The sequence below is a fragment of the Phasianus colchicus genome, chromosome 4 (assembly GCF_987193195.1).
Source record: "Phasianus colchicus chromosome 4, bPhaCol1.hap1.1, whole genome shotgun sequence".
NCBI lineage: Eukaryota > Metazoa > Chordata > Aves > Galliformes > Phasianidae > Phasianus > Phasianus colchicus.
In genome coordinates, this window is record NC_143439.1 from 29,046,177 (window position 1) to 29,061,294 (window position 15,118).

The 15,118-nt window shown below is 38.9% G+C and overlaps 1 long non-coding RNA gene across 8 annotated transcripts in view; it reads left to right on the plus strand.

The window, feature by feature from the left end:
* LOC116231132 (uncharacterized) overlaps window positions 1-15,118 on the plus strand; it is a 246,572-nt gene that overhangs the window by 101,720 nt on the left and 129,734 nt on the right. Inside the window, exon 3 of one of the 8 annotated variants that reach the window (XR_016465993.1) lies at window positions 11,649-11,717. The exons of the other annotated variants lie outside the window; for them this stretch is intronic. This is a non-coding gene — a long non-coding RNA (uncharacterized LOC116231132). The remainder of the gene's footprint in view (window positions 1-11,648; window positions 11,718-15,118) is intronic. 8 annotated transcript variants of the gene reach the window in all.

Here is a 15,118-nt window from a genome sequence, read left to right on the forward strand (position 1 = left end):
CCTGTCTAGATGCTGGGGAGGCATTTTGGAATGATCTTGCTGAAGATATCATGCAGCTGCTCTGAAGCACAAAAATATGTTGGGGAATTTTAATTGCATAGCCTGAGGTAAATTAAGCATGTGCTTATTCTTAAAAACAAAGGCATTTAATGAATAATACATTGGTCAGAGTCATACCCTGATTAGTGGTTCTACAAGGAATCTGCCAAGGTGTATCACAAGCTGATTCTTTATACACACACTACAACTGGCCATTGAGTATCAGCCACCTTAGCCCAGTGTTTTGTCTCTTCCTGATTTAGGACAGAAGTAGATTTGCATTTTGGAACTGCGTATCTCTTTATAGTCTGTCTTTGAGTCATGTGAGATGACAAGGAAATACGTTAAAGATGAGTGACATCCGAAGTCATCTTTCCCATACTAAAATTACAGGTATTAGGCAATAGTGGGGAATCTGAAGTAAACCTGAAGCAAATGTTGGCTGAAGAATGCCCTCAAAATAAATGCAGGAGTAAAACAGCCAGGAACAGACTTCTCCCTCCACCTACTCTTGGTGAAGTAACAAAGTGGTACTAAAGGCCAAGATAAAACATTGGGGACTTTGCTTGGCAGATCAGTTTAACCAGTGCTTTGCTGTTTGTTAGGGTGCTTGGCCAGCAAGTGAACCAGGTGCTAAGTTCTTGAGCTTGTAGTATGTCCTTCTGTTACTTCAACCATAAAGTGGGCAATGGAAAGGGACCTTTGTGTAACAGATGGCAATGCTTGCATTTTAAAGCAGTTTGCAAACATTGTAGTTCACAAACTTTAATCAGATTGTTTTGGTTTTTTTTAAGTCTGTAGAATATGAAAGCAGACCAACTTAAATGAAAATCCACATCATGGAGAAATGTGCTGTCTCCTGATCCAAGGAGTACAGCACATTTCAAAATCAAAGTAAAATTACAGTGAACCTAACATGATGTAAATGCATTTTACATTTTATTTTGCATTCATTTTTATTAATGTTCTGAATAATAAATCCGTCTTTTTAATCTTTATGCCGTTAGCTTCTACTTGTTTACCATTTTCAGCTCACAGACTTTTTTTTCGCAAGGTTTGTTTCTTTAACTGTGAAGTAGTCAGTTTTATGTAATTATGAAGTCCTATGTTTCTTTAGAAAACTAGGACACAGATTTCCCGGGAGGAATTAGCAAATAATTAAAGTCTTGAGGAAAAGAAAACAACAATGAAGCATCAGCCAACAGGGTTACAAGTCTCTGATATCTGACAGTTTTTATTTGATTTGCTGTTAAGCGCTTCAAATAAGGGATGCTCTTGGCACAAGTCTATGCTGCTGCACTGGGGTTCAGGCAAAAAATGCAGGAAGAATTGGGCTCAGTAAGTGAGTGTTACTCTGCTTCTTTACAGAGTGCTATGTGCCCATCTGCTTCACAATTTGTTATCCCTGTCTTTACTCCAAGTTGTTCATTCCTTTGTCCTCACTTTTACTTCAGTTTAGGTGATCAGTATTCATGCCACTGTTTGATACCTCTTGTGCCTCTGCCGGAGGCAGAATGACAGATTTGCGCCAGCCTTGCCCTTCCTTGTGCTTGCGTATGTGTCCATACCACAAAATAAAGTTTAAGAGGACCTTTTGTTCCCTTTCCTCTGTCCTGGATGGGACAAAGGTTCTGTTTTCATTAATTTCTTATAGAACATCTGAATTCTGGGAAGCTTTGCTGTGGAGACTTCCGGGAATGTTCTTGGTTTAGATGCTTTGCACCATTTCTCCTGAGCACTCAGCTCTGAGACCATTCTATGTCTCTCAATATGGTCTTTCTTTTTAGAAGCATTTGCAAAGAGAGAACATAAAGTGTAAGAAGGCTGAAGATATATAGGGCCTGTAAGCTGCAGTGTCCGTAAACACAGGATGAACTACTGTCTGAAACCATAGCGTTAAAAGGATATTGGTATCTTAACATTTCAGGTCTCCTGTAAACTTTCTTATGTTTTTTCTGCTTGTTCCTTCCCCTCCCATTTTTATTTTTATGAGGAAGGGAAGCACACTTGTTTAAACTTCTCTGCATATATTATTATGCTGTCTACTTGATAGTGCCTTTTTTTTTTTTTTTCCTGTAGAAATAAGCACAATCAAGATCAGTTTTATGAGATTTACAGTTACACTGGAAAATTCTCATTGACTGCCTTCTCATCTTATTACCTGACTATTGAGTCTTAATTATTTAAAGAAAAAGAGAGCTTGTAATCCCATTTGGAAATGGAAAAGGAATGTATGTCCACACTTCCCAAGTGGCTGCCTATTACAGGTTTAACCATCTCATGACCAAAACAGTGCACACCTGTAATACATATTTGAACAACAGTTAAAGCTAAGAGGTCTGTGCGCATAGATGTGCATTAATACGTATATGTCTACAAGTTACTTATGTTAGTGAAAGGTTCAGATATGGACTAAGTAGCTGGTTTTTTTTCTTAGTGGGTAGAATTGCTGCTCCCATCACTGTGAGCGCTCTCAGATACAGTGTTGAGATAAGAATGTTGTAGGTTTTCTAATTCAGCTGTGAAAGCTTCTACCTGAAGCAGAATTAAGTTGTCATGCTAATGAGACTCCCCTAATTGAAAGGTTTTTCAGATACCTCAGGTAACTGTTGATGCTAGAATGTTGAAATAGGTATTTCCTGTATTCTGACGGTCTTAGAGATTCCCTCTCCATTAAGTAAAATCCAGCTCATTTTGTTTCTACTCTGGATTGCTAATCATGTTGGTGAAAGGCGAAATGGCTTCAGCTCACATAGAAGGTTTTGGTATGCTGTGAGCAGAGCAGGGGGAAATCTGCTCCAGGGACCTGATGAAATGAATGCTGATTCACTGTTAGCTTTGATCTCTAGCTGGAAAGGCTGGCTTGTTCATTACAAATATTCTTTTTCATCTCCTTTACAACTACTTTCCTGAAAATATGGGTATGACTTCTCAATGGAACATAATACAGTTGTGGTCACTTAGAAAGTGTCTGCTTGCTGGCTGGGCCTTGGTAACCAACTGTATGATTATTCCGTCTTTGCCTTAATTGTAAAGTAAAATATTGCTAGCGACATCACTGTTTTTTGAGACAAATGTAGACTGAATGTAGACTTTCCTTCCTCTTTGGAGTACAGATAAATATGAGGGCATTTTTACATGGCACTAATTGAGAGGCTATGCACGCCTGGTTGTAAAGAGACCTGCTGAGCTGCACATGTAAAAACACAACTAAGGATACTTGATGCAAAATCACAGAATAGGTTTCCAATCACTACTGCCTCTGCTGGGCGATTGTATTTGCTGCGAGATCCTCAGCAGGATCAGACTCTAAAAACATTACTAAGAATATGAATATTCTTCTTATGTTGTCTTTGTCAACACCCAAGAAGATCTGAACAATCTGAATAATTAAAAATTCTCTGAAACATTTACTTTTTGTTTGTTTTCCCGGTCTTCTGAAGAGGAGATTGAAGAGAATGAATAGCATATGCCATCCTTTCACTTAGCAGCGGTCTGTGCGGCTTCTTCCTGTGCAGGGAGTTTGTTCTTGTATACCGCGCAGGACAGGTGTTTCAAGGGTTGGATGCATAGGATTTATGAATCACACACATAGTCAGCGATTGTTTTCTGTACCAAAGTGAATCTTGTACAATCTAAACTAAATATTTATGAAGGTAAAAACTTTTCTGGAATCTGAAATTGCAGTAGAAATAGGTAGGCTAGTCCTGCATGGATTTTCCATGTTTTTATTACACAAAAAATATAAAGCATTCCTCACTCCACCTCTCTCACTTTACTTGACCTCTGCTTTCCCAATGGACCTGAGAAGTGAAATGTTCCCGCAGTCCTATGCAACAAAGTAAAATGAATCACATACCAAGAAATACCATTCAGACACTGGTGACCTCTGTGCATTTACCACCTTCTGGTGCATTATTCATGCCCAGTTAACAGTAAGAGGTTTTGGTTCATCTATGGCTGTTGCTTTGCTTTTAGTGTTGTCATATCTGTTCTACAAGACCATCACAAGCCTCATGGAGAATGTGATCTTGGAAAAACTACTGAGGCTGTATGCAATTAAGAACTAGCAGAATAACTGATTAAACTTTAGTGAATATAATCTCCCCTTGAAAAGTATAAAAAGGGAAAAAAAAAAAAAAAAATCCTTAGACTTCAATCTTGGAACAAAATGTCAGATCTGTAGTATTTGCTCTTGAAATTAGATACTAATATCTTGTGAGATTACTGGAGAAATAATTTTGTTGAAAACTTGCAGATTTCCACAACAAATATGGCAGAACTTATTGGATGTTGATGGGATGTTGCATGGTTGATGCTCCACTATTGGTGGACATTAGTGTTTAAAGGTTTCCATGAAGTCACAGGAATGTAGACAATATGACAGCCTACTAACTGAAGCTTTCTGGGTAAGATTTTAAATGCCAGTCAGAGATGGGAGTAGTTTTCTTTATTAAAAAACTCTTTAGTAATGGAAGAAGGAGATTACATTGTAGTTAGAGCATCTTCAGAGTTCTCAAAGGTGTCGTGAGAACTCCCATTTGGTTGAAGTGGATGAAGATATTTTCCAGGCAATAGAATTAAGATTTTGTTAGGAAATGCCTTAGTTGAGACAACAACAAGATGTGAAATAAGGGTTTCTTGTACCCAAAAAGCTGGGCTTCTCAGTATACCATGCAGAAGAGTGTTACTTTGAGCACAGCACAGTCCACAGGATGGCTGTGAAACAACATGCCATGCCCCTGGGCTGCAACATTCAGAAGAAAAAAATCTTTGAAGAAGGCAAGATAAATCTCACCTTGCTAATCCCCTTGCTCCTCAGCAGTTAGGTTAGTGTTCAGACTGCTTTAGTTGTGTTTGGTGTAGGAAGCAGAAATGAGAAAAAGGTGATCTTAAGAGAAGAAAAAAACCTATGGCATGAGTAGTGGAGCTTTAAAAAGAAAAAAAAAAAAAAAAGAAAGAACAGGGAAAAATACGTGAGAAGAAAAAAATACATCAGCTAGGTTCTCTGCAGAAACATCTGATATTTTCTTTAATGAGCAATATTTTATCTTCCTGTTCTTGTTTCATCCTGTGGTGAAGATCTCACAGTTGGTTTTTTTTTCTAATGCAATAATACTTCAGAATGGAAGCAGAAAGGGCAAAGAGAAATATGAGGAACAAGTCACCAAATTATATTAAGCTTTCTTAAATGCATTAGGAACAAGAACATCACGGTCAGGAGATTTTTACGTTATTGAGAGATAGTTGGATGAGCAGGTGCAGAAGGAGAGCAATGGTTGCTTTCAGCACCCACTGAACTGAAGATCCAGAGTCTTGCCTTGAAGAAAAGACTGTTTCAAACTTTTCCTACGTTGTCTTCAGTTCTGTCCTGAGTAGCTTCTTTACAATTTCTTTTTATTTCTGCAGTATGAATTAAGAGTCTTATGACCAATTTAAATGAAGTGGTTTTGTAAAAGTTGGCATACTGACTGTCTTCTGTTGCAGCTATGTAGAGTTTCAGTATGCTGGCATTTTCTAAGGTCTAGATTCAAAGCTAGGCTTTCCACTTGAACTTAAGAAGGAATCTTGGGTCTCAGAGCCATTCTGAATCCATTTAGAAAGAAGTGGAAGCAGGATCTGCCAGAGCCAGGTACAGGTCTGATATGAAAGTAGAACAGTTTTGGAAAGGAGTTAAGTGGTGTTACTTGTACTGAATGTTAGGAGACAAGATTTAATGCTCCAAGTCAGTCTTTGGTCCTCTATAACTAATTCTACAGGTAGAAAAGCTAAAGTTCCCCTTCTTTGAGTCTAATTTTGATGGTGATTACTGCACAGCTCAGAATTTTCCTTAACACTGCCCTTGAGCACATATATCCCTAGAGCTAATGCTTTGTTCCAAGTTTAAATTGTTGTGTGTTGCATGGCACTCTTTACTCTTCTCCTGAGCATCCTGGCAATATGAATGGACCAAATAAAATTTGTCTCCTAATTGAAGCACTTTTTACAAAATAGTGTAGAAAACCATGTGGAGGTATTGTGCTTGTAGTAGCAGAAATACGGAAAACATTTGCCCAGTCTGAAGTGATGTTCCCTACTTGCAGAAATAATTTACAGTCTTCAATTCTTGTGCTTAATCTTGCCCCTCACCATGGTGGATTAGAAGTATCTTGGTATCCTAAGAGAAAGGATTCTTCTTTTAGATGCCACTAATGTTTTGGAATGAACATAAACCTTTAAGTGTCACACCTGAGTAAGGAGTCAGCACTTGGTATGGGAATGTCTATCTTGGATTTGTCTTCTCCCTTCTTCCCTTTTGGTAAATGGATATCATCATGACCCTGATGATGCAAAGCCAATGAGCTTCCTTATTTCTCTGCCAGAAATAAGGCAGGAGATTATAACACAAACTGGCTGTTTTGTTTCAAATTCTGTGCGCAATCTTTTACCAACCTTGCTATTCAAGGTGTATCCTTCCTGCAGGTGAAGAATTACAGTCTTTAAGAGATTGAAATCACTGTAAACTCATTCTTCAATGTGAACTCAAATTACATAAACCATGGGTTCATTTGCATTCAGATATTGTGTTTCTGATGTTCCAGGGCTGTCTTCTAACCTACTGTTTTCTGTTACTGTGATCTCCTTGTTTTCTTCCCACTTTCATTCCAGTTGTGTTTCTTTTTGACCTTCAGTGTTTTTTCTCAAAAAATATACAGCTGTCTACTCACTTTTGCCATTAAATTTCTGTTGTACCTTAAGGCAGATACTTATATGCATATGTAATGCATTCCAGGGCCGAAGTTCCTACATGGTTTATACTCACAGCTCAATAGCATTACAGAGCTCTATTTTACAGGGTGCCGACAACTTTATGAGTTCGCTTTAGTTTGTATTCCAAAGCAGTTGCTTAAACTGTGAATGTGCCTTGTTTGCTTACAAATAAGCAATTTATATTGTAAATGAACCTCTTTTGGCACTTAGCTCTACTCCCTTGGTATGCAGTGCTTAATGGCTGTCACAGGGGTTCTTCTTGCTATCAGAAAATATCCTGAGAAAGGCACTACTTCCTTAAAAGAGAAGTGTCTGAGATTACTCTTTCCCGCAACTTATTATAGCCACAACCTTGCAGGCACACATCTCCTTACACATCAGGGAAGGTAATCTGAGAGTCTGTGTGGTATTTCAGATATTAAATTTGTGAAAAGCTGACTGTTTGGGGTTCTTCTAAAGCATAATGAAGGGCTGTGAAGCCCTGTGAAGGGTTTGGAACACAAGTTCTCTCACAACTGTGGGAACTGGAATTGTTCAGTCTGGAAAAGAGGAGTCTCAGGGGAGACATTGTTCTCTACAACTGCCTGAAGGGAGGTTGTGGTGAAATGAGGGCTGGCCTTTTCTCCCAGCTAACAGCAATAGGATGAGAGGTAGCGGCCTCAAGTTGAGCTGGGGAGGTTCACTTTGGATATTAGGAAGAATTTCTTCTCAGAAGGAGTGATGAGGCAATGGCAGAGACTGTGCAGGGAAGTGCTAAAGTCACTGTCCCGGGAAATGTTCAAGAAAAGGGTGAATGTGACACTGAGGGACATGGTTAGGTGAGCATGGGTGTGGATGGGTTGGTGTTGGACTTTGTGGTCTTAGTGCTCTTTTCCAACCTTAATGTTTCTATGATAACAAGCTTCACGAAATCTTGTTTTCCTGGCAATGCAGATTAAAATCTTAAGATGTATGGATGTGTTTGCTTTCTATCACACCCTAAAAGGGATAATTAAAAAAAAAAAAAAAAATCAGAATCTTCTCAAAGAGTGTTTTTCTTGTATCAAGACATTATGCTTGGAATAAGAGTTAGTAAGATACTATGTTTGTTTTTCTGTCTGCTCTTTATTTCCTTATCAGTGTTAAGGATTGAGATGGGAGAAAAGGCTCTTGATGAGATTACTATGCTGAGTAAAATTGGGATCATATTGAATTTGAGCTAAATCTCCCAGAATTCTGTAAAAAACACCCATTGCTGATCTCTGATAAACTTACTGCTCTGAAAATGGTAAAAGGTTAATTTGGTGTTACTACATTTGATCAGATGCACTATTGATTTTCCACATTTCTTATTTATTCTCCACTGAATTCTATCTTTCAGCTAGTCTAAGCATATACTTCGAATAGTGCTTTAGATACAGCACTGTCACACTCATGTTGATTATGTCAGTTCTAAATCAAATATGTATTTGCCAATGCACCTCCTGAATATTAACAGTTACAAAAAGACAGCCTGGGAAGGTAAAGACTAAAACCATTGTCAATATCAGTCCTTTTTTGAATCAAATAAACTGGTGATGAAATGACTTGAAAATGTCTGGTGATGGGTTCAGACCAGGTCCTAGAGGAGTGACTAAACACACACTTTTAAAGTCCTTGAATTATTCCCATTCTGTCAAGGGAGAGTGCCTGAGGGTGGATGAATCAGTTTTGTTTCATAATATTTTCAGAGCAGTAAGCTCCTGGAACATGCTGACCTGCAAGTTTGTGAAGGAAATCAGAATATAAATGTTGACAATTACTAGTGCACACCTATTGCATGTTGCACTGGACAAACCAGGAGATCTTGCTCTTCCCTAGCATCCTCGTGATTTAACACTTTATCTGCATTTCTCAATTATACTGGCATGACTGCACCTGTGTGAAAAGTCAGACCTGTGAAGTAGATTCAACTGCAGAGGAGTGAGCAAAGCATCTGGGTGGATGATAGTGTTTTTTGTTGTTGTTTTCGTACATAGTCTGCTTTGGGTGATTTAAGCAGAAATCTTAGAAAACGTGTAAACCAGAGCTTTATCAGCTGAGAGAATAAGAAACTGGGGAGTCCAGAATGTGTTTTGACCAGCTATAAGCTGTGCTTTTTCAGCTGCAAACACTGATTAATTGAGCTCTGCAGAGAAGGACCTGGGTGTCCCGGTGGGCAGCACATTGGCTACGAGCCAACAGTGCATCCTCGTGGCCAAGAAGGGCAGTGGTATCCTGGGCTGTGTTAAAAAGAATGTGGCTAGCAGGATGAGGGAATGTGATTCTATCCCTCTACTCTGCTCTAGAGAGGACACATTTAGGATACGGTGTCCAGTTCTGGGTTCCCCATTTCAAAAAAGACAGGGATCTCTTACAAGGAGTCCAGCAGAGGATGACAGATGATAAAGGGTCTGGAGCATCTCCTATATGAGGAAAGACTGAATAACCTGGGTCTGTTCAGCCTCGGGAAAAGAAGGTGGAGAGGGGTATCTGATAAATGTATATAAATATTTAAAGGGAGGTGGGAGGCAAATGGCTGAGACCAGGCTCTTCTCAAGGGTGTGGAGTGATAGGACAAGAAGCAACAGCCTAAAACTTGAATATAGGAAATTCCATACAAACATGTGGAAAAACTTCTTTATAGCAAGGGTGATGGGGCACTGGAGCAGGTTTCCCAGAGAAGTTTAGGAGTCTCCTTCTATAGATATATTGAATACCCACCTGGATATCTACTTATAAATTGTAGGAAATCTACTTTGGAGGGGTGTTGGACTTGATCTCTTGATCATGTAGAGATGTGATTCTGTGTAATGTAATCGCATCTAATTCTGTTGTAATTCTGTGAAATGACCCTCTTAAGCATTAAGGAGTATTGTTAGTTTTAAACAAGTAAACAATCAAGTTTAATAACAATAAGCAATAGGAAGGTGATGCACTCAATAGAAGTCAAATACTGCTAGTGTATTGGCAGCTCTTTGAACTTCCTTCAGTACTTCTAATTATCAAGCAATGGTAACTTGTACAGTGTTTATGTAAAGAAAGGGATGATTTGAAGGCAATGTAGGTAACCTGGAGATACCATCAGCACTAAAATAAGACTCTTTAACTTTCTCACTACTGTTAAGAGCTCAGCGTTGACCTGAGGGGGGAGAGAGAATTTTGGAGGCCAGTTCAGCTTGATTTATTTCTGAATCAAGAGAACTCAGATACAAAAGCAAATTTGTCATTTAATCCTTGCTTCAGGGCTTGCCAAATACCTTGGGATTTTAATGAACTTGGAGGGAGGAGCCTTCTTTACTTATGCATATGCTTTAAATTAAAAGAACAAACCGATAGCAGAATGTTGAGGGCTGAACGTTTTGCACAACAGGGGGAAAGAGTAAATAGAACTCATCTCCACAATGGAGAACATTTTTCATCCTTGGAAATGTGTGCCCTTATGGAGATGGTGAACAGATAATGTTTTTTCACTGTTCAGCTCCTTGTCCGTTTCTCTGGATGCCAGAGTTAAAAGCTTGCTTTATTGTTTCTCTGTTTTGATATATGCTGAGTACTAGAGACAGCACCTTAGGCAATGTGTACTTGGCTGCCAGTGCAATGGGAAGCAGAAGGAACTTTGAAAAAGTTGAAAAAAATGAAATTCAACTGCATAGATTTCTTACATATAGCAATATTTTTCTTCTTTCCTAGGATAAAAATGAACTTTTAATGATCAACAACTAAACATAGCTATATTAAAAATAGTCCTGAGCAAAAGAGTGAGCCTAATCCTAGAAAAACAAACAAGCAAACAACAACAACAAAAAAGAGCAGGGTCCTGGTATGCAAAAGTGCAAAATCTGTCAGGTTTTCTTTGGTAGCAATAAGCATAGAAACTACTTCTCTCCAAAGTCTGAAAGCATTCGTGTTTCTGCCTTAACCATTGTATAGGAATGTAGATAAGTGCCTGGTTACAATATCCCCAGGCAGTGCCACTCATTGCCTGCTTACCTACGTGTGCTTTCTAGTATGGTGAAGTCTTCCTTAGATTGATCTCTGAGTATTTTTGTAGAGGTGCTACACTGCTACTGCAGTGTGCGGTCACTTTGTACGTCACTTATATATGCTGGGTTCCACAGTACAAAAAAAAATGTATTTAGGGACTTTTGCCTTCATCCTGCTGCTAGCAACATTTATACCACTTCCAGATTCCCAGAATCTGCACTGAGTGAGCACGCTGGGACGTGGCCAAGCAGTAAGACCTAAGAGATGAATTCTGTTGCTATTCTATGAAGTGCTTCTTCTCCCTGCATGTACTAGATAATGGTACGGGCAGGTCCTGGCCTATAGGTGATTTGCAAGGCACTCTCAGTAACACTAAGAACAATTACTCCTGGGGATGTTGATGTTTCTGCAACACTGTAATGTTTCCAGTAAGTGACGTTTGATTTCTTTGTGGCTTCATTCATCCTTATGGAAAATAATTCTGCTTTTTCACCATTAAACATTTCATCCTCTAAGCATTCAGCTCATCATGAAAGGGCTGAATGAAATCTGCAGTTGAAGCGCACCATGAAAGAAACCTAGAAGCCATTCAAATGGCTTTAGGAAACTGCTTTTTCACTGTGCTTTACCAACTGCAAAGCTTTCCAGGAAGGACACTTAAGGATTCAGTATCTGCAGCTTCAAAGAGGGATGGACTTGAGAGCTGAACTGCCTGTCTGTATTTCTCTTTCCCATTGATACAGTTTATCATCATCTAACACTGCTAATTGTGCTTCATAAGTGCACACTGAAACATAATTGCCAATACCAAAGGTATTAAATCCTGTAGTTTTTCCACTGGGGGTTTACATTCCCACATTTGTACTGAATTTCAGATCAGCTTTGTTGCCACAGCAAATGAGGGGACAGAATCTTCCAATATGGAACTCAAAACTTCTGAACAGGTTAGTAAGTAAATAAGCAAGTTATCTGTGACAACAACTACTAGCCAGTTATTGCTCTTCAACAGTACTTAAGAAAAGGTAGATAGCTGTGGCATTGTTTTCACCTTTATAACTTGGTATTCACTCCAAAGTAAAATAGCTTTATATGACATCTCAAACAATTTGTCTTACATTGACTTGGCAGTAAATACATGTGGTAATCTAATATTGTACTTATGTGCGTTTTTCAACCACACCATGCCAGTGACTAATATACTGGTCTGGCATGAGATCCACATTTAAATGAGTGTCAATACAAAATAATTGATTGTTCTAATACGCATTTATAGAACAGCCTGTGCACAATTCTGCATCACTGGCAACTTATCTTCAGTACATAAACTGAGGCCAATTCTTATTACAAGTTAGGCTGTTTGATGGGATTTGGAGCACAGAGATCTGCTGCTTCCTGTGCTGAGGATGGGCAGAGCTGTATCACCACAGGTCAGAATGGCAAGTTGCGCAACAGCAACCATGCTACATAGAAACTCATCCCCACCAAACTCTGCATTTGTGGAACCTATAGTTGCAGGGATGCCAAAGGTACTCTCTTAAATTTTTCTTTCTCATCTTGGAATTTATTAGTAGTTTTTAGCTGTGTGATCTTTTTCTTGGTAGGGGTTTTCAGCCTGGTGCTAGTCTTGCTTATTGACCACAAACAGTGTCAATCAGTGGGATCAGCCTCTATCATTCAGTCACAAATTTCCCCAGGCCTGCTTTTTCCTCCCCTAATTTAGAGAGCTGTAGTACTCACTAGCACACTGAGGAGCTTATACTGTTGTAAGCTCATCTGGTGAACAAATATTTTATGCCACTTTTGGATCTTTCTTTAATCTTCCCTGAATTATACATGCGTGAATGATGAATGCTCATGGCAGAGATCTCCAACAGACCACAGACAGGAAGTATTGAGGGCTTTTATGACTATTTGTCACATGGCTCTCCTTTAGTAGTTTATATCTTCTGAATAGTTTTCTGTTACATCTCAGCTCAGTTGTACTTGTCTGTCTTCTTCATGGTTTCTCTGTTTTGTCCTATTTATTTCCTCACCTACTGTAGAATCTTCTTTGTATCAGAAAATTTTCAATACCTACGTCTCTAGTTGTTAAGTTTATGCAGCATGAAAAAGCACTTAAGCTACTTGGGAATTATTCAGTCTCTCTTTATTTTTCACTAATGGCCTGGATAATAAGCATATACACATAGCTTAGGCAAGTTTAATGATAAAATGGTGTGCACAGCTATCAATAACACATATCAACAGACAGCCTTTTGTTGTAGTACAGAGTTATATGGAATAAAGCTGCACTTTCTGGAGTAATAGTGTTTATTGGTATATCTTAAACAAGTGTCAGAAATTTTGAATGGAGTTCTGCATGGAGGCAGCAGTTTTAATGGCATAAATTTATTTTGAATAAATTCTTGAGTTGTGGTTGGTGAGTTTCCCTTGCTGAGATGTCCTTGAGCATTTATGTTGTCTGCCATTGTAAGGTGGTCAGTACTGTCTTTGCTCATACATCACCGTGCTAACATCTATTGCAGAAGTCCAGTTTGGAATGTTGTTTTTTTGGTTTCTTTGGTGTTCTTTGTCACTTTTTAATGCAGCCTAACCAAACCTGAAAATTCACCTTCTTCTCCTGCAAAATTATGTCTGCTAATCTTTTCTTTCAAAAGATATATCTACCTAAAAAAAATCTCAAATATAATACATCAATTTATAGTAAAAGCTCAAGAGAGGAGAAACACTCAGAGTGACGGGAATTAGTTGCCAAACTGCTTTGATGAAAAATCCTAAATATAATCTGACAGTCTGCTAATAATCATGTGACTCTGCTGGTTGAAGATGCTTGGCATATCGCAGGAATAAAGCATAAATCTTCTATATCACACCAGCTTTCAATAGGACAAGAGATATCTTTGGATATTTGGAAACAATTTCCAGAAAGAATGATTGGGCATTGGAATGGGCTGGCTGCCCAGGAAAGTGGTGGAGTCATTGTCAATGGAGGTGTTCAAGAAATGTGTAGATGTGCTACTAAGGAATATGGTTTAGTGGACAACATTGGTGGCAGGTGGATGGTTGGTCTAGATGATCTTAGAAGTCTTTTCCAACTTCAATGGTTGTTTGTTTCTATAAATTTACTTCCTAAATGGAGATACCATTCTACTTACTGTAGCCAAGCAGCTGCTGTGAGGGGGAAAAGGAGAACTTAAAAAAAAAAAAAAAAAAAAAAAAAAGCTGGTCCTCCTGGTGGGATGGAGATAGGAGATAATTTAGAATGTTCTGGTAGTGCTCAATTTTTTGGGCATATCATAATGATAGCATCATAATGATAACATCTTCATCAGTTCCTTTATCAGAGGGCTGGAGCATCTCCCCTATGAGGACAGTCTGAAAGAGCTGGGGCTCTTCAGCCTGAAGAAGAGGGGGCTCTGAGGAGATCTTATAGCAGCCTTTCAGTACCTGAAGTGGGCCTACAGGAAAGCTAGGGAGGTACTGTTTATAAGGGCATGTAGAGGGGAAATGATTTTAAACTGGAAGAGGATAGATTTAGACTAGATATTAGGAAGAAATCCTTTACTGTGAAGATGGTGAGACCTGGGAACAGGCTGCCCAGCGAGGTTGTGGATGCCTCCTCCCTGGAAGTATTCAAAGCCGGGCTGGATGGGGCTTTGAGCAACCTGGTCTCGGGGGTGGTGTCCCTGCCTATAGCAGGGTATTGGATAGTCTTAAATGTCCCTTCCAACCTAAACCATTGTATGATTATGTGACTTAGACAGTGGGAGAGAGAGCAACCTCAGCAAGACTGATGATAAATGTCATTAAGGTGAGTGGTGCAATTGATATAATATAAGAAAGGAATGCCATTCAGAGAGATCTGGAGAGAAGTGGGCATATGAGAACCTTATGAGTGACATCAGCCAAATATGCCAGTGGTCTGCATTTGAGTTTCTTCCTGTCTTACAGGGGTGCCAAATAACTTTTCATGAGAGTCCCTAAGTTTTTAGTATAATTAAGTATTACAGTAATAGGTCTGACAGAAACTTCAATGAGAATAAAGGCACCTTGTGTTTGAAATCTTTATCTAGATCTCAAAGTAATCATACAGGGCAATTATTGTGACTTTTTATAAAGGAATATGCTCAGACGTTCTGTAAATGCACATACTGAATTTTCACACTGATTTGGGTGTAAAATATTTGCCAGTGCCTTCAGCTCAGCCATTGTTTATCAGGTAGGTCAAAGATTTCATACAATCATGTGGTGGAATTCGGTTGACTGTCAGGCTGCCTGAAACACTTTTGAAATACTATTTCTTTCTTTTGACAAAAGTAGTTTCTTGTACAAAGTGGGGGTAAAC